At 46.0% G+C, this 19,352-nt stretch overlaps 1 long non-coding RNA gene across 17 annotated transcripts; it reads right to left on the reverse strand.

The window, feature by feature from the left end:
* Positions 1–8,843: 8,843 nt before the first annotated feature.
* LOC119347975 lies at positions 8,844–18,154 on the reverse strand. Of its 17 annotated transcripts, none has more exons than XR_005168690.1 (10): positions 17,857–18,154; positions 17,657–17,775; positions 17,171–17,310; positions 16,959–17,064; positions 14,936–16,385; positions 12,788–14,817; positions 12,344–12,419; positions 11,438–11,496; positions 10,460–11,051; positions 8,844–9,100 (listed from the first exon to the last, which is right to left on the reverse strand). It is a non-coding gene; the product is annotated as an uncharacterized LOC119347975 (long non-coding RNA). The 17 variants fall into 17 exon arrangements; XR_005168678.1 differs by having other exon boundaries at positions 11,438–11,944; XR_005168621.1 differs by adding exons at positions 9,531–9,686; positions 10,016–10,308 and having other exon boundaries at positions 11,438–14,817.
* Between the last annotated feature and the right edge of the window lie 1,198 nt (positions 18,155–19,352).

The raw sequence follows: 19,352 nt of genomic DNA on the forward strand, positions 1-19,352 counted from the left end.
TTCACTACCAACTCCTTCCTGATCCATACCAGGTTGCGGCTATTTGCCCTCCGGCGGTGAACCCTAGCATGGGGGAATTTATCGGCCTCACGAGACTTGCCACTGGAAGGCGTATTCTCATTTTGCGCCTTCTTCATCACTACACTGTGCTACCTCTTGAGCACTGCGTTGGTTTTCCCTTGAAGAGGAAAGGGTGATGCAGCAAATTAGCGTAAGTATTTCCCTCGGTTTTCTAGAACCAAGGTATCCATCCAGTAGGAGGCTCCTCAAAAGTCCCTCGTACCTACACAAACAAACAAGAACCTCGCAACCAGCGCGATAAATGGGTTGTCAATCCCTTCACGATAACTTGCGAAAGTGAGATCTAATAGAGATAATAAGATAAGATAAATATTTTTGGTATTTTTATGATATAGATTGGAAAGTAAAGATGCAAATAAAAGATAGATGGGAAACTTATATGATAAAATATAGACCCGGGGGCCATAGGTTTCACTAGTGGCTTCTCTCAAGATAGCATAAGTATTACGGTGGGTGAACAAATTACTTTCGAGCAATTGATAGAAAAGTGCATAGTTATGAGAATATCTAGGCATGATCATGTATATAGGCATCACGTCCGCGACAAGTAGACCGACTCCTGCCTGCATCTACTACTATTACTCCACACATCGACCGCTATCCAGCATGCATCTAGAGTATTAAGTTCATAAGAACAGAGTAACACATTAAGAAAGATGACATGATGTAGAGGGATAAACTCAAGCAATATGATATAAACCCCATCTTTTTATCCTCGATGGCAACAATACAATACGTGCCTTGCTGCCCCTGCTGTCACTGGGAAAGGACACCGCAAGATTGAACCCAAAGCTAATCACTTCTCCCATTGCAAGAAAGATCAATCTAGTAGGCCAAACCAAACTGATAATTCGAAGAGACTTGCAAAGATAATCAATCATACATAAAAGAATTAAGAGGAGATTTAAATATTTCTCATAGATAAACTTGATCATAAACCCACAATTCATCGGATCTCGACAAACACACCGCAAAAAGAGTTACATCGAATAGATCTCCAAGAAGATCGAGGAGAACTTTGTATTGAGATTCAAAGAGAGAGAAGAAGCCATCTAGCTAATAACTATGGACTCGAAGGTCTGTGGTAAACTACTCACAACTCAATGGAGAGGCTATGGTGTTAATGTAGAAGCCCTCCGTGATCAATTCCCCCTCCGATGGAGCGCCGACGAAGGCTCCAAGATGGGATCTCGCGGATACAGAAGGTTGCGGCGGTGAAAATAGTTTTTCGTGGTGCCCCTGGATGTTCTCGGGGTACGTGGATATATATAGGAGGAAGAAGTAGGTCGGTGGAGCCACGAGGGGCCCACGAGGGTGGGGGCACGCCCCCCCCTAGGGCGCGCCGGGCACCCTCGTGGCCGCCTCGTCGACTTCTTGACGTCCACTCCAAGTCTCCTGGATTGCGTTTGTTCCAAAAAGATCGCTCCCGAAGGTTTCATTCCGTTTGGACTCCTTTTGATATTCCTTTTCTTCAAAACACTAAAATAGGCAAAAAAAAAACAGCAATTCGGGCTGGACCTCCGGTTAGTAGGTTAGTCCCAAAAATGATATAAAAGTGTAAAGTAAAGCCCATAAACATACAAAACGGGTAATATAATAGCATGGAACAATAAAAAATTATAGATACGTTGGAGACGTATCACACTGGCATCAACGGTCATCCCTGCGCCATGTGGCCCCTTTTCGCCCTGTCCGATGTCGCCTCTCTCAAGCAGAAGAGCCCTCCTGGCTTTGCCGTTGACTATTCTGCTTGGTATCAACGGCGGCGGCGAGGCCCGCCTACTGGCTGGCGATGACTGACCAGCGAACTGATTTGGAGAGCCTAGCGGCGTGGACTGCACTAATCCCGGATGGACGGCGATGGCCAGGATGAGATTTGCAGTGGCGCACCTGATGGCATCACCCGCAGCAAGCAGTCCCATCGCAGCGCCCTCCGGGGATCCTTTGACTTTGCCTCCGCCCTCGCCCACATCACGAACGTGGCCGGCGAGGAGTGAGGGTAGGCCGACATCCTCCACCTCTCGTGGCCTCGTCGTAGATCTACTTCACCAATCTCCTCTGTTCCCCTTCTGCTCTCCTCTGGCAAGCCTCTGCATACCTGGCTTCCGCGGCTCGCGGTTCCGGATCTCTCGCCGCCGCCACCGCCTAATCTGCCGCCTTCCATTCCTGGACACGCCGGATCCATGCTGCAGCAGCATCGCGAATACTGGTCGCCCTCTCCACCCACCCCTGAGCCCCGGTTGCCATGAGCACCGCCTGCGAGATCGGTGAAATCAATCTCACCATCTCCTTGAAGGCTTCGTGGGATAATCGAATGGGGGAAGGGGGCGGGGGAGGGGAGCGGCCTCGGCCACCATCCTCGGTCCTCTCCATCACGGAGGCATGCCGCGAGGTCGGGGCGGCTAGATCTGCGACGGGGGCAATGGCGGGCGGGATGTGTGGAGTCGTCGTGGTTGCGCGAGCGTGGGAGCGTCAGAGGAGTTCAAATCTAATGCCTCCCGCATTATGTGCTCCTTCTCTTGGCATTATTTTTTTCGCGGTGCCTTCTCTTGGCATTATGTTTACATATTCAACGAAAAAACAAATTTGAGGACCCGTGTCAATCGCATGTGCATTCAACTAGTAGCTGAATACAATTTCATAAAAATAGGGTCTGTGTGTGTATTCATACGGATGAGTGTGTGCTATATGAGCGTTCGCATCTGTATCGTATTCTAAAAAAAGTAGTATATAACACAATAAAATTTCACTAGCACATATACCCGTGCGTTGCAACGAAAGATATTTTTTTAGCATGCACTCAATTTTTCTAAGAATTACTAGTAGAATGCTCGTGCGTTGCTACGGGCTACAATGCATATAAATGAATCAGGTAAATAATTAAGGTCATCCGAAACTCATTTCTCCCTCATACGTCCGGACGTATTCCGACTCCAAACGGACGCTTGCGGGCTCTCTAAAATTCAACCTCTGGATAGTCCGAGCTCTCCCACATCCAACCCATATGCTGGAGAGAAATGGGTTGTCCGGACTATACTTATCTAACACACGGTCCCAATGCAAAAACCCCACCTCAGAACACACCCTTCTGTTTTCCTGTCGGAACCTCCCCTTTCCACTTACATTTCTTGATAGAACCCTCTCCTTTAAAACAGGATGATGCCCACCTTACCTTCTCCATGACGCCCTCTCTCCTTCACACTATACTTCCCCATGGACCGCCAAGGAGGAGTCCACCGCCAACCGCCCCGCCCTCTGCCCTGATCCCCTGTGTTCGTGTTGATTCACCACCAACATCAAGTGGGAGGAGGCGTTAGCCACCCATGACACCCCCGAGCCAAGAAGGCATATCCGATGTCTCATGAGTCATTGTCACCTTTTGAGAAATAATTTATTATTCTATTAGTAATCTTCCTTCACCAGACCCTGCGCTAGCATTATCATTATAAAATAGTTCATATAAAATATGTCGCTACAGAACAACGGGCCAATATAATCATCGATCACAATATGTTTCATTTAACTATCTTTATGTATGTCACATGTTATACCGAAAAAGGCTTTCGCCTCGCTTTATAAATAAAGCAAACCGCCACAAGACATACAACCACAGCAGGTCCACAAACACACACCACCCGAGTTCCACAACAAAGTACAAAGGTTGTGCTGAGGGCACAGCTCAACAAGCCCAGAAGAAAGAGAAAAAACAAAGCCTGTCCAACGCAGGTAATCTAGTCAGGCTCCGGCGGAGGCGGCGGGGGCGGCGGCGACAGGCGGACGGCCATCAAGCGGAGATCGGCGATGAAGGCTGAGATGGCGTCCCGGTTCGGGGGGCGGCTAAGCGGCCGCCAAAGCTGGCTCCAAGTTACGGGCGGCAGCGCGGAGCTCCGCCCGCTCGGGGATGGGCAACGCCGGGCTGCCCTCAGGGTGGGCAGCGTCCAGCCGAGCACTCCGGCGGGAGGCCACCACCGGGGAGGAGGCCGACCGACCGCGACGGGAGTAGGCGGCGGACCGGGGAAGGGGGGCTGGGCTGCCAGAGGCGTGATGATCTGGGCCGCCCCCACCCCAGGAGACGACGGAGGGGAGGGTAGCTGACCCAGCCCAGCACAGCCGAGGAAGAGCTGGGCCGGGGTGATGGTGCGGCCGGAGGGGGAGGTGGCGCACTGGGGGCCGGAGAGACGGCATCTGTGGCAGCCCGTGGAGACGACGGGACCGGAGGAGCGTCAGGCTGCGGGGAGGAGATGGCGACGAGGGGAGGCGAAGCCGGAGTGGGGGGGACAACCACATGAGGTGTCCCCCCAACCGCGGGCGCCGTCGGAGAGTCGGAGAGCAGGTCGCTGCGCAGGCCCACCGGGTCCAGCATAGGAGGCGGAGACGAGGCGGGGGAGCGCGGGGAGGAGGCCGGGCAGACCACCAGGCCCACACTGGAGATGTCGCTCCCCTCGGATGGCGACGCCTCAGAGATCGGCGGGCCATCCACCGGGGGGCGAGAGGCGGCCTGGCGGCCCTTGCCCCCCGCGGCAGGAGGGGGGCGAGGGGGAGGGGGAGCGGGAGTCCTCGGACGCCCCCTCCTCATCCGAGCGGTGAGACCGAGAACGGTGGCGGCCGCGGTAGTCTTCGCCGGCCCCCGGGTTGTCACCAGGGGGGCCAACATCGAAGGAGCGGGGACGCCCAACGTGGTTGGGAGGCTTGGGGGCGATCCTGAGGTCGAAGCCCTGGTCGTTGAAGAAGACCCGGACCGAAGTGCGCAGCTTGGAGGAGTCAAGGCACTTGACCTTGACCCGCACCTCCTCCTCCTTGCGCAATGAGAGCTCGTCGACCACCACCACCTTGCCCAAGAGGCGAGACATCTGGCGGATGACAAGCTAGGATCGCGCAATATCGGGGAGACCGGAGATGAGGATCCAGGCGGTGTCGAGGACAGCTACGGCCTGGGCGTCGAGCACTGGCTCGGATATCTCGACAACCAGCTAGTTGAGAGCAGAGTGATCCGGCCACTACGCGTCGCGTAGCCGAAGCTGACGGAGTCGGGGAAGACGACGGAGAAGACGTGACCGGCGGTGGGGGTGACCACCCAGTCCCACTGGTGCCGGTAGAGGTGGTTGAGCTCAGCCTCGATCATTTCTGGGGACGCCACCCCATCAACGACCGTGACAATCGCCTGAAGGGAAGGCGACGGCGGAGGGGCGTCCGGGACCTCGAGGTGGAAGAAACCCAATCCCTCGATCCCATGCCCATACATCATAAGCTTCGAAATCACCGGTCTATCCGGGCATAGAATGGCGGGGTGGCCGGGATCCTTGCAGAGGTAGCAGCGCTGGGGGTTGACGCAAGCAACCTGTGAATGCCCCCTCACCCCACAGTTGAAGCACGGGGGGTGAGGGAGACCGGAGACGGGGCCCGGAACGGAGGAGGATCCCGGACCCGCGGGAGGGGGCACGGCCGGAGTGCCGCAGACACCACGGCGCTTCTTCTTCTTGGCAGGCCCAGGTCGGCCGCGGGTGGTGCCACCACCATGAGCAGGGGCCGGGGCCGCAACCCCAGTGGAGACCGCGTGCGGAGGGACATAGCGGCGAGAATCCTGGGTAGGGAGGATTCCGTCCCGCGGGCGAGGGGAGCCGGCCCGAGCCGGACGGGAGGGGACGGGGAGCGTCCCCGACGATGGGACGGCGATGGGGAGCGCCGACGGGCGCGCCAGTCCCCCGACGACGCACGCGGCGACCGGGACCGAGCCCGGTCATCCCGGCGGGAGGGGGAGCGGCGGCTGTCACGAAGCTCCCGGAGCTCGCGCCGGAGCTCCTCCTCACGCCGAAGGGAGTCAGGGGAGGGGCGAGACGAGTCACGCAGGGGCTCCCCCGCCTTCCGCTTCGTCCGGGGAGCCGCGTCGTTCCACTCCCGCGGCATGGCCAGCCGCGGCGCGGAGGGAGCCCGGAGGGACGGGGCGAGGGGAGCGGGCGGGGGGAGGGGAGCCGACCGGCCGGCCGGGGGAGGGGGGACGGCCTGTCACATGTTATTACTCCCTTAGTTCTTAAATGTATAAGTCTTTCTAGAGTTTCAGTATGGACTACATAAGGATGTATATAGATGTAGTATAGAGTGTAGATTCACTCATTTTGCTCCATATGTAGGCCATATTGGAAGAGTGTGGTTTTTCATAGATCGAGCTACATGGCACCCTATATCAGGACCGTTCACACTGTGCTTGTTCTGCCTCGAGATCCAAACCCTGCCTGCTAACCACATTATGATTTGCAGGGCTACATCTGTCCGCACCGGAGTATTGTGTAGACCAATCACATGTGAACAGTGTATCAACCTGAGTCAGGTTCTTCGCCTTTGCATGCCACATATAAAAATAATCTGCATGCAGCGCACATCTCTGTCCCACCTGAGCTTTACATGCAACTCTCTCTCTGTCTTTCTTCTCTCTTTCGATCTAGTAAGCTCTCGATGCAACAAAGCTCTCGATGCAACATATACACTGTCGCTCCTAATTTTCGCATGCATGCAACACACACTCTCGTTTTCTTTATTTCAATTCCTGGCACCTTCACAACCCAACGAACACTCGTGGTAGTATTGTCATAGTAACATAGTAGAAAAAGGTCTCTTCCTTGAATCCCAAAAATCTCAACAAAAATAATAATCCGAAAAGTCTCTCACTTGAATCTGGCATTAGTACTAGTATTATTTTATAGCATGGGATGGCCTTTGATTCTTCAATGCACATGGGACAAAGATATAAGAAAATGTTCATGCAAACCACTCTCTCACGCAAAGATTCCTGCATGGAGGGACCAACTGGACAAGGAACAGCGCAAATAAACAAAACCACTGTACACGCCTGCAAGCCACTACACAACCTGAAAAGACAGTACAAAAGTAAATGTGAGGAGCGACCGAGTACTCCAGAAACCGGAGGACCCACATGGACTGGCTTGCAGGGCTATGTCTACTTGAGATTACTGTTTAGCTTGACAGGACAAAACATGCTAATGACACTGCTGCCAAAAGCTGCAGGGCTCGTGAAGCGTCTTCACCGCACAAATCCTGAAGCAAACCAACGGTACAGATAGTAGGTACCGGGTAGCTCGAGCTAGGAGGGAACTTTGCCATATTGGAATCTCTAGAAAGTCTTATATTTAGGAACAGAGGGAGTACAATATTAAGAATACAAGCTACAATCTTTCTCCATGTTTGTCCGCTCATTAGATTCTCTGAAGCCACCATATCATCACATTGTCATGTGAATAACTTTTACTATCCGATAAAATCCGCCATGGTTTCATGGTTCCTAGCGCCTTGGACGCCATCTTAACTGGTTTCTCCCGCCCCTCGTCACATTCGGCTACACCATTGTTCTATCATTTGCTTACTCTACATCATATTGCCATCATGTGCACACCATTTTCCTAATCCGCTAAATTTCTACCTTGGCTTCCATCTTCTCCAAATCCTCTTCCATTCCTGCTCCTTGTCTCTTCTCGCTCCAAGGTTGCTGTTTCTTCGCTAGCTTCCACCATTGATGTGTCCTCTACCGAGCATCATCCCAAGTAGCATCACTCATCATTACATTATAATCCAGCTTGATTTTTTGTAAGCATGATGTTCTCTTACGCAGAACAATCTATTATCCGTTAAACAATTTAAAATGAATGTACACATTCGGCTTCAACAAAACTTAAAACTATCAATGGTGAATATTTTTCCAGCTATTTCTTATAATAATACACTTACAATGGTGTGCAACAGATAAATATGATTAAAAGGAAGCATTTCCCAGTGGTAAGCATAACATAAACACTGCAAATTGAACGACAGAATTTTCAGATTTATTGAAGCCTAGCACTTGAAATCTGGCATAAAATAATATTCTAAAATTTAAGATCAGATGCAAAACTATGCACAGAAAGAATAATTGTTTTAATGTTTTCATAAAATAGGTCTCCCATGAACACATTACACGAATGAGCAGGAAGACAGGGCAAACTTATATGTACAGTAACTGACTCCTTCCATCCATTTTGAATAGACCACCTACAAAAGCTCATTTGGTTCATTCTCCGCCAGAGTTCACTGACATGATAATCAACCATGTCCTGCAGTGTCCCAAAAAAGGTAGATGGTCTAGAAGTTCAAAGAATCAATTTTTCAGAGAAAATCATATATTTTACATAAAAGAAAAGGGTATGAAATCACAAACAAGTTATTCATACAAATCACTGTATGAAATCACATACAAATTATTCATACAGACCTAAAATATTTCGTCTACATACAGGTCACAACACCAACAAATGGTGTATATAACTTAGTAGAAAAGGATGGTGCGGCCTACTTTCTGGAAACAACGACATGCAATAAAGACATATTGAAGCAATAATAGTAGAGGTGGATACAGAAGCAGTATTCTTGTTAATCAGGTCAAAACTCCCAACACCCGGCACGTCCAACCTGACAATTAAGTGCACACAAAAATGGTTTCGCTATCCCATAAACTAGATGATTCCCCGCGCGTTGCTGCGGGAATGTATGGATAAACTTTGATGATCATGTAAAATGATAATTTTGATGATCAAATCACTCTTTCAGTCACATGGAATAATGTTATGAGTTAATGGGGAAAGAGCAAATTACTTTTCACTCTCCAGTACAGTTCTATGTGTAGGTGCTACTGCTAACAACAGGAATCCTGCACCAACCAAAGTTTGGAAGTACACAATCAAAGACTTGGTCGTTACATACTTTCAAAATGCACCAGGTCTCCAAATAGCAATTTCCATGACAAATAGTTTGTTGATCTATTCGTTAACAATCTCTCCCTCGAATAGTTTTTGTTGCCTTTTCTCCATTAGCATTGCAAGGCAAATGAAAAATCCAAGAAAAATACAGCTATATTCCTTGACATGAGCACTTGAGCCGGCAGAAGATTTCCAAAGAAAATTGAAATGGAATAAAAGATCCCTCAACTTTAAATATGCCCGCCAAAAGACTAAGGCACGCCATGGAATCAGGAGCCCTGCGGGATTAGTAACAATATATGTCAATAAGGAAGCTCATGGTTGTACAAAATAGCAATAGATATATTTCATGGATGAATAGATCAACAAAAAGATAAAAAAAGCAATAGATATATTAGTATTCCAAACAAAAAGATTGATCGCACGACAATTATGACATGGGAGGAAAATAGACAGATGCATCAAGTAGCAGAACGGGGCAAGAACACAACCCACTTTATTTGTGCATGTATTCTCAGCATAGATGAATTATACAGTTAGAAGAAAAAAATACCACCATGAGATGGTACATAAAAAATCCCTTGCCAGACCACAAGTAAAAGGCAACAAAATTTTAAGTCAGAGAAATAAACATGGTCACAAAGCTGATGGCACCTAGATTGGTAATGTCCTAGTTCTCTACAGTATTTCATGAAGATTTTGCCCCACCTTACTCACATAAGAAGGGAACATTACTTGCAGATGCCGAATCATTTTAAAGCAGCCGAAAGATGAAGATTTGAGCACCCACTCCATTGCTCCTTTGACAAATTTTGGGTCATTCCCACAATCAAATTGACCAAAAAATAGAATAATCCAATGAATCTAGACCACCAACAAAAATGAAATCATGTACATTTGATAGAAATGTACATATGAATATAGCAACAAACTTCAACGAATTGATATACTGAACCCTTTACAACTGGTGATGCACAAATATTGAACTATACATAACCGGTGATTATTTGCTAGATTTAGGTGGAAATTATTACCATGAAGGTCAAGATAATGGGAATGAAGAAAGCATTGTGAATGAAAAATCAGAATATGATTTGGAATCGCATACGCTCAAAAGAACTCTACAATGCTGCAAAAATAAAACCGTTTTTGAGTTATGAAGTTTCTCTAGAGGAAAACAAAACATATCTTACCATCATATTGCAGCGATGAAGTATTTTTCAAGCATAAAAAACCATTGGTTGTCAATGATATATCCACACATGGTGTTAAACGACAAAACATTGATGCACTTTTAATATGTAATCCATGTCTTGATCTGTTGGGATGGCAATATAGATCTCAAAGTTTGTTCGTACAGTGACGAAACATGAGTTGTATGACATCAACTTCACTGATTTATATATTTTATATTTCAAATGGAAGTTGTCATGTGGCCAAAGCACCCAGCCAACTTCATGAAAAAGAGAACAGATCTGTGATGACACTGAAATAATCATAATGGTATGGATCAGTAATCCTTTATGATACAACACATGTGCTTTTGAGACCAATATAATGCAAGAGGGAACGTCAGATTAACTTTGCATGAACTGGCTGGCATGACACAATTTTGAAGCAAAGGTGCAGACACCAACCTGATGCTGAAGACTATGGGAGCGACGGCGCTCCACTATCTGAAGGGGAATTTCTGCGAGAGCACAGAAAGTTGCCGAGAGGCGGCAACCTCGTCACTTCTGGGCGGCAGGGAGGGAGGTGGTGGATGTCGTCCTTCAGGAGGCAGAGTCGTCGACGTGGCCGTGGTTGGGTGCCTCAAGTCTGCAGCGTGGGAGTCCTGCACCGGATCTTCCTCTCCGGCTCCCCTTACTCCGCCACCCCCACCCCTCACCATCTCTCCCAGATAAGATCGAGCCGCAGGTGAGGCGGCGGCCAGATCGATGACGCGATGGAGGTGGCTCCGTCGAGGTCTTCGCGCGCCAAGAGAAGGAGAGGAGGAGGCGCCATGGGGTGCCTCTGCTCGCTCGCGTGGAAGAACGCCGAAGCAGTCGGCTGCAGGGCATCGATGGTGCGTGGGTGGCATCGTCTGTTCTGCTGCCAGGAAGAGGAAGGGATAAGAGAGATCCATCGGTGGGCTTCTCTTGGGCTTCTCTTTATTGCTTATTACTCTGCCTCATCTGTTACGGAAGCCCAAAGAGGCACGCTTCGGCTACCAGCATGATTTTGTTAACCCTGAAACAAATGACAACACGGCTTGTTGAATTTTTTTGCTGATGTGGCAAGCTGGCAAGTGAAGATAAATAAGAGTTATTGCTGATGTGGCAAGGCTGCTGAGTTGGATAGCTTGCATGTTTAGAGAAATAGGGTAGTGGGGATGAACTATTTAGGTATTATAGATAAGACAAACAAAATTTAGCATCTTCATGGGAAAATACACCTGTTTATATTTTGGGGGTTGCCAACAAAGAAAATCATGGGAAGTATCTAAAAGAAGGTTAACATAGAGCTAACACCGTATTAGTTGGAAAATCACAAATACGTACAAACCAGACAATAAATGCATAGCATCTGGGGGACGAAACCACTACCAGATACATGGTATCGCATGACGTACGTACCCTTCCTCTTGCCTGCAACATCTGGGAGCTGCATAAATGCTTTCAGGTTTGTGCTAACTCTGCAAAATTCAGAATATGCCCAAAGACATTGTAGATAGATTTAGTTCTTTGCGTGCCAATATATTTCAGGAAAGAACAGATTTAGTTCCATCCAGTAGGAATAAAATTCTTTGAACAAGATACCATCAGCCTGCTTATGCAATCAACATTTAATTACTGGATTTCAACTTAAAAAGATTCTCTGGAGATGATGTGCTAGTTATAAAGGGAATGTCATTTGAGATGGTAAACTGAGTCAATAAAACAACAAAAAAGGAAGAACAAAGTTGGTGCATTACATAAAAAGGAAGAACAAAGTTGGTGCATTACATATTTACATGCAGTCACGTTGTGCACAAATGGCAAAAATGACTTCATGATAAGATTACATAAGCCTGTCGTAGTTAAACATAACAGAGATGCACATAGAAGCTCTACGCAGTTCACCGGAGGAAATAGTTGGGTGTTCTGGAAAGGTGGATATGTGAGCAGTCAGACCATGCAAAAAAAGAAGACGAAGCTTAACTAACAGTTGGTATCAAACTCCATGCTGGCGCTAGAGATAAATGTTGTGCTCTAGAATTTGAAACAGAAAATAATCAACCGTCAAGGTGTACCTTGTCTTACCAGCAACAGACACTAATATTAATGTGTAAGCACGACAAAATGAATAGATCAAGTCTCTATAGTGGTGACATTAGATGCACATGCTTTATTAAGGATCGATCTGACTATTCAATGACAGAATGAAAACACATATATTTTACCTTCAAACTGCACTATCATTTGTGACCAATTCTAGTACGTAGATGGCAAGTTAACATAATACAACAATTTTAAGAAGGGAATCAATGTAGATAATATCACATGTGCATTATTCTCCTTTGCCTGATGCCAAGCTGAGTTGTTGTCCATCTCACCACGTGTTGCCACTCAACAAACCCTGGTGTTCACATGAAGAAATGCATTTCAAATAAGAAATAAGGAGTAAAGCAGCGAGATCATTCTCTGATTTTATTTCCACAACTACATATGAAGATGGTAGTAACATGTGAATAGGGGCAGATTCCACAGAAAAATAAACCAGCAGAAACATTTAACCTACAACCATGTTAGGAACTACAGAAGTACATCTAGAAGGCTCCCACGAAAACAGTCATAAAGGGAAATTCATATAGTGCAAAAGCATTGGTGTGTGATTGTTGATAAACTTTCTTAATACACCGGCCCATGCATAGATGGTTTACGTATTCAGGTCGCCGTCCCCCTATGAGCAGCCATCGACGAAAGAGAGGAGAAGATGGACAGAACCTTAGGTCACCATTGATCAGAGCGCGATGGGGCCACCAAATGCGCCCCTCCAACCGATGACGTGTGTCACAACCAGCAGCTGCTGCAGCCCACGATCTGCGCGGCCTCGTCGCTCGGGGTTCGGGCACAGATCTTCCTGCAATGGAAAGGGGAAAAGAGGTGGCCCGGGACACGGCGTCCCGGTAGGAGGAGAACCTTCGGGAAATTCAGGACGAACGCAATTGTGGCTATCACTTTACATGAGGAGGAGGCTACCGCTTTACAATGGAAAGGGTGAAATTGAAAATCATGTGGAAAAGGAAGGAGAGATCTTGTGTATTGATTTCGATTGCCAATTACCAAATCTGGTTAGGATGATTGATCTCGATGATTCGATTGAATAAGCACTTACCAGTTCTGGGTGAAATTGCGGTCAATATAAAAGGAAACAAAAGACCATGAAAGGAAGAAGAAATCAGAATCGGGAAGGAGATCTTGAATGGAGAGGGAGCGATCGAGGGAAAGAGATCGAGACCGATCCAAAATGATTGAAACCAGTGGGAGGTGTGATAAAAAACAGAAAATAAAACTGGACTACCAGGCTACCAATTGCTCCATTAGGAGTAGAGAAAATAAAACCGGACGAAAATAAAACCGGAGTACCAAGCTACCAACTGCTCCATTAGGAGTAGAGATTATGCACCGAAGCCGCATCCTATCAACACAAGTACATATGCACACATTAGACAATGCAGAAAATTCTGAAGATAAGTACTTAGTATATAATTATGTGTGTTGTAGCATCAATCATAACATGCCTACCCGTACATACATTTTATAATTTATCTATTGCTGAGAATGACAGGAGAAGAATGAAATACAGCTTACTTGTAAAAAAAAAACCTCGATTTCCAGACCTTATCCTTCACCAAATATGCCAATAATTTCTCAGCAGCAGTGTCGCCACAAAAGATGTAATTTCACACCGCCAATACTACTTCTATAACTGACTAAGATAGTTACCAATTTACACAAAGTCCCCAAGAGAGCAGGCATCCTAAATGGAGAGGTCGAAGACTTCCTTGGGGCTTTCGCAACGTGGGCAGACGCCAGATTTAGAGCTTAGATAATGTGGGCAGTTGGGATTGTATCTCTTTACCCCCATCCTCTCCTTTAATATTGTACGCACACTCGTGTGTATTCGAGGGGAAAAAATTACACAACCATGTGTGCATTTGTAGTATCAATCAGAGTTAGTGCATGCCTGAATCAGTATGTACATTTGCTAAAGCTCTATAGGTGCAGAGATAAACAACATAAGGAACAGAGCACCATATGTACATTTGCTAAAGCTCTATAGGTGCAGAGATAAACAACATAAGGAACAGAGCACCATTTGCTAAAGCTCTATAGATGCAGAGATAAACAACATAAGGAACAGAGCACCATCACCGATCTAGCAGTACTCACGGCTGGCAAATCCAATATATTAATTTCACACATCCACCCACCCTACATTACTTTTCAATCCAGCAATTTCAAGCATGCCAGACACAAGACAAAAAGTTCTTGTATTCATTATTTTTTTCGTCGTCATATCAACAAAAATTAAAGCAACTTTCTTGGTTCCAAGGTAACTCCTTATGAAGACTACTGCATATCAGAGTTCAGGATATATGTAACTGACAGAACAAGCCACTTACTATTTTAGCAGGGAATGAATGTAAGGAGGTGGACTACAGATTAAACTATCACGGTACCGTGATGACTGCCATGTCCTCCTCGCCCACCTCCGCATCCCTCAACTTCCCCTACCTCGCGCACCTGTCCATCAGCACCGCCGCCATGGCAAGCAGAGGAGGAGCAGCGGTGGCCTGCGACATAGCGTCCTGGCAGGTGCAGAACCTCCCGGAAACTCTGGCTGGACGCAGCGGTCGCTACCGCTCCTCCGCCCACCCAGTCGGGCTTGCCGGAAGGTGGGAGTACACTGCTGATCGCACTCGTGGGCTCATGCGGTTCTGCCTGTTCATGTGCACTGCTCTGGCTCGGGGCTGCAGGTGGATGAGCGCCATTCAAATGGTCCGTTGAAATAGATATAAGTGGTGACATCAATGTTATCCCTAACAAAAGTGACTCAGTATCATACAAATTAAATTTGCTAGCTCTTACCACATCTAATGCTTATGCGACAGAGGTGATAACCAAAGAAATGCTTTGCCACTTGCCCTAAGCACAACTGCTCTTCAACAGAAAAACCAAAGAAATGTCTAAATAACTTCATGGGAAAAAACATATTTTTCATCAGATAAATCAAGGAAAAAAAACTTTGTTACCACATCAAGCACTTAACATAAATGTAGACTATCATCAACCGTGATCTTTCAAGATATATGTAGGCACCTGGCGCATCAGCAAGTGGTCACCAACTCACCATGTGCTTCTCCATGTTGCTTTTCTATAACTAATCAAAGAATATACAGCAGAGCCAATAGCAACAAGATGCAGAGGAGGCCTCTCTAGCTTGCGCCAGTGTATAACATTAAAAGTTGCAAGAAGGAAACCCCGGATCAGTAATTTGGCATTAAATTATTAAAATGAATAAACCTTACGTAATAAATACGAATACTGCATACTCCAGCAGTATTGAAATGGAGTCCAAAATTGAGAAACATGGTCGAGCAACAGGATGATGACGGAGCAGTAAGAGAACAATGTATTCATAGCCATAACCATCAAAATCAGGTGAGGGAATCATCCTTGATGAGAATTTTTAACCGGATATGTTTGTTGCGCGGCTAACTGTATGTGGCAGTGTCACGGTCAACTTGGAAAATTGTTAATCGTTGTAGAATGTAGTAGCTTCAGAGGAAGCACCAATGATCTCATTTTTGGCATCACCTTCCACAACAAGAAGCACTTCTGAAATCCCCACCAAGAACAACAACCTTGCCACCAAAGGAAATAGCATAGCAGAACTGCGCACTGATAATATATCTCTGAATGTTCTGTCAACAGTTTCGAAGCAGGGATGATAGACCATTGGAGCTTCATACCACAAGACTAAACTGGCTTTTTCAATCAAAGTTGCATGCTGAGAACCTCTGGAAATAGAGCATGGACGATCGCTTCTAGTCTCAATGGGTACTTGAACTGATGATGGTCTGTTCGTCCACCAGGCAACAGTAGTGACCCCATTATAACATCTGACATCTTCTAAGCATGTAGCAACCTGTGACCACTATGAGCAATGTCCGAAGATAGAAAAGTTCCATAGTTCCAGGATGCACATCGTGAAACCAGATGATTCGGCCACCAAGCTTTTCTTTCCTTTGCCCCTTGTTCCACATTTTATCAGAATTATCCCAAGTCCATCCTCATGGGAAATTTAAGTATAAAAAATGTCTTAGAATCCTCATTATCTTAATTAGTCACAAACCATTCAGTTAGCTTTGTTTTGTGTACATTTGGATTTTTGACGACTTTGCCCAACCAAGAATCCCGATGAAAAATTACTGCATTCATACCAGGAAGGTGAACAACCAATCTCTCCACTGAAGGCTCACGACCATGTATATTGAAAGCAAACATACACCAGTACGCTTTGCAAGCAGAAAGATACCTAACAAAGTGGAAGGAATGGGGAAAATCAATGGTTATCAATAGCAGGAATCAATTCAAAATAAGAAAGACATAAGAAACAGAATTATGACCAGCACTTAACAAAATTTAAATATTCATTTCTTCCAGTTGGCACACCAGGGGCAACAAACGCTCTACATTTCGACCATAGGTTGAAACATTATGCGAGCAACATCATGGCCCTTAGTAAAATACTTGAACAAATATTTGAGAAAATTTGCCTTGTTGCACCACCCAACCTTAATGTGCACTTGGAATCTTTTAAGCAGCCATAAGCAATGCAGAAGTCCCCATCGATTATCCAGCTTAACTATACCCTTGTTCCTTAACACATAGTGACCCAAATCACGTCTACGATATATAGGAAAGCCTCTATCGTTAACTGATGTCTACTCATTAAAATCTATGGGAAATCGTTTGGAACACAATCCATCTTTCATACATGCGCACTTAGCTTCGCGTTCTCCACATGGACCGTGAACTATAAATTCATCCACAACAGCATAACCCAGGGGATCAACCAAAGGAACAGGTATCTTAGCAGAAATCAAACCATGTATATATGAAGGAGGCCGACAGCTCATGATTGTTCCCTTTAAGCCAAATTAAAGTATGAGTATGAGGGAAACCTCTTTTCCGGAATTCCATGATGTATAAATCTGGATAACCCAAAAAATGAGAAAGAGAAATAGATGGATGAAGTTAGATTATGTAAATGAAAAGATTAAACCAAAGGAGGGAAATATCAGTATGTAAATAACTTACATGCTTGAATTGTACCAAACAAATGTCCACTTTTAACATCTTCTCATAAATCATGAAACTTCATATTGAAGACTGGTGTAACGATATCGGGTCGATCACTGTAAACATGTCCAGCTTCATATGAAAGCGCCTAATTCATGCTGATATTTTTTCCGGACAATGAACCCATCATATTATGAGAAGCAATTTTTTAATTACATTGGGAAATACCAAAAACACCTACTTAGAGTTAATTTGCTGAATTTTCCTTCTGCAACTCTCATTAGAACTCAAGATTAGGGGGCGGAATTTTTTATCGACGATAAGATGAACCTGTCATTATTTAGGTGATCTCTTTTCTATGCGGAACTGATTGCTCCACAAAATATTATAAACCTTACATTAATTCATAAAACATATTATGGAGTCTATAATGAAACTGAAATAAAGTGGTCAAATACTGAATTTTGTAATTAAAAAGCTAGGTCTGGGGCTTAGGGAACTCACCACAAAAATGAGCTTATTCTGTTTTGGCCTTGTCTCACTCTGAATCAATAGATTGAACGGTTAATCTTCATTACTGTGCCATGTAGACATACAGGTTGAGCATCCAAGTGTTTGTCGATCTGCAACCATGATGTATTGAAACACGGTGATTCATTCTTCACCAGATAAATCAATCACGGACAGTAGAGAGAGGTGCAAACCTGTCACACATTCTACTCCAGCGCAGTGGCTGCTCAATCCTTTCTGCCAAAGCTCGATCCCGCGGAAACAGCCAGCACCGTGTCCCGCGGTCTCCCGCCGCCTCAACAGGAGCACCCCGTCCTGCCCGCTTCCCTCACCCTGCGCCCCTTCTCCTTCTCCTTCCTTCCTCTCTCCCTCACGCCCTATCCCTCTCTTTCTCTGGATGAGCAGGACGACGCCGCCATCGGAGCAAGCTGCCGCACCAGCTGCCAGATCCCTCAACGCTGCGCCCGGATCCGCCAGTCTTCCTTGCGCCTCGCGTCACCCACCGGCCGCCTGCTGATATGTATCCATATCCAAAGTATCTATAATTTTTGATTGTTCTATACTATTATATTACCTTTTTTGGATGTCTATGAGCTTTATTTTACACTTTTATATCATTTTGGACTAACCTGCTAACCGAAGGCCCAACCCGTATTGCTGTTTTTTTGCCTATTTCAGTATTTCGAAGAAAAGGGATATCAAACGGAGTCTAAACGGAATGAAACCTTCGGGAGCGCGATTTTTGGAATGAGCGTGATCCAGAGGACTTGGAGTGCAAGCCAAGAAGCAGCCGAGGCGGCCACGAGATAGGAGGGCACGCCCCCCCTGTAGGGCGCGCCCCCTGTCTCGTGGGCCCCTCAGGTGGCCACCGACGTACTTCTTCCTCCTATATATACCTACGTACCCCAAAAACATTCAGGGAGCAACCGAAACACAATTTCCACCGCCGTAACCTTCTGTATCCGCGAGATCCCATCTTAGAGCCTTCGCTGGCGTTCTGCCGAAAGGGGAACCGACCACGGAGGGCCTCTACATCAATATCCCTGCCCCTCTGATGAGTTGTGAGTAGTTTACCACAGACCTACGGATCCATAGTTATTAGCTAGATGGCTTCTTCTCTCTTTTTGGATCTCAATACAATATTCTCCCCCTCTCTTGTGGAGATCTATTCGATGTAATCTCTTTTTGCGGTATGTTTGTCGAGTTCCGATGAATTGTGGGTTTATGATCAAGTTTATCTATGGATAATAATTGAATCTTCTCTGAATTCTTTTATATGATTGAGTTATCTTTGCAAGTCTCTTCGAATTATCGGTTTGGTTTGGCCTACTAGATTGATCTTTCTTGCCATGGGAGAAGTGCTTAGCTTTGGGTTCAATCTTGCGGTGTTCTTACCCAGTGACAGAAAGGGTTGCAAGACACGTGTTGTATTGTTGCCATCGAGGATAAAAAAGATGGGGTTTATATCATATTGCATGAGTTTATCCCTCTACATCATGTCATCTTGCTTAAGGCGTTACTCTGTTCTTATGAACTTAATACTCTAGATGCAGGCAGGAGTCGGTCGATATGTGGAGTAATAGTAGTAGATGCAGGCAGGAGTCGGTCTACTTGTTATGGACGTGATGCCTATATATATGATCATGCCTAAATAATCTCATAATTATTTGTTTTTTTATCAGTTGCTTGA

Source organism: Triticum dicoccoides, chromosome 1B, assembly GCF_002162155.2.
Source record: "Triticum dicoccoides isolate Atlit2015 ecotype Zavitan chromosome 1B, WEW_v2.0, whole genome shotgun sequence".
In the NCBI taxonomy this organism is placed as follows: domain Eukaryota; kingdom Viridiplantae; phylum Streptophyta; class Magnoliopsida; order Poales; family Poaceae; genus Triticum; species Triticum dicoccoides.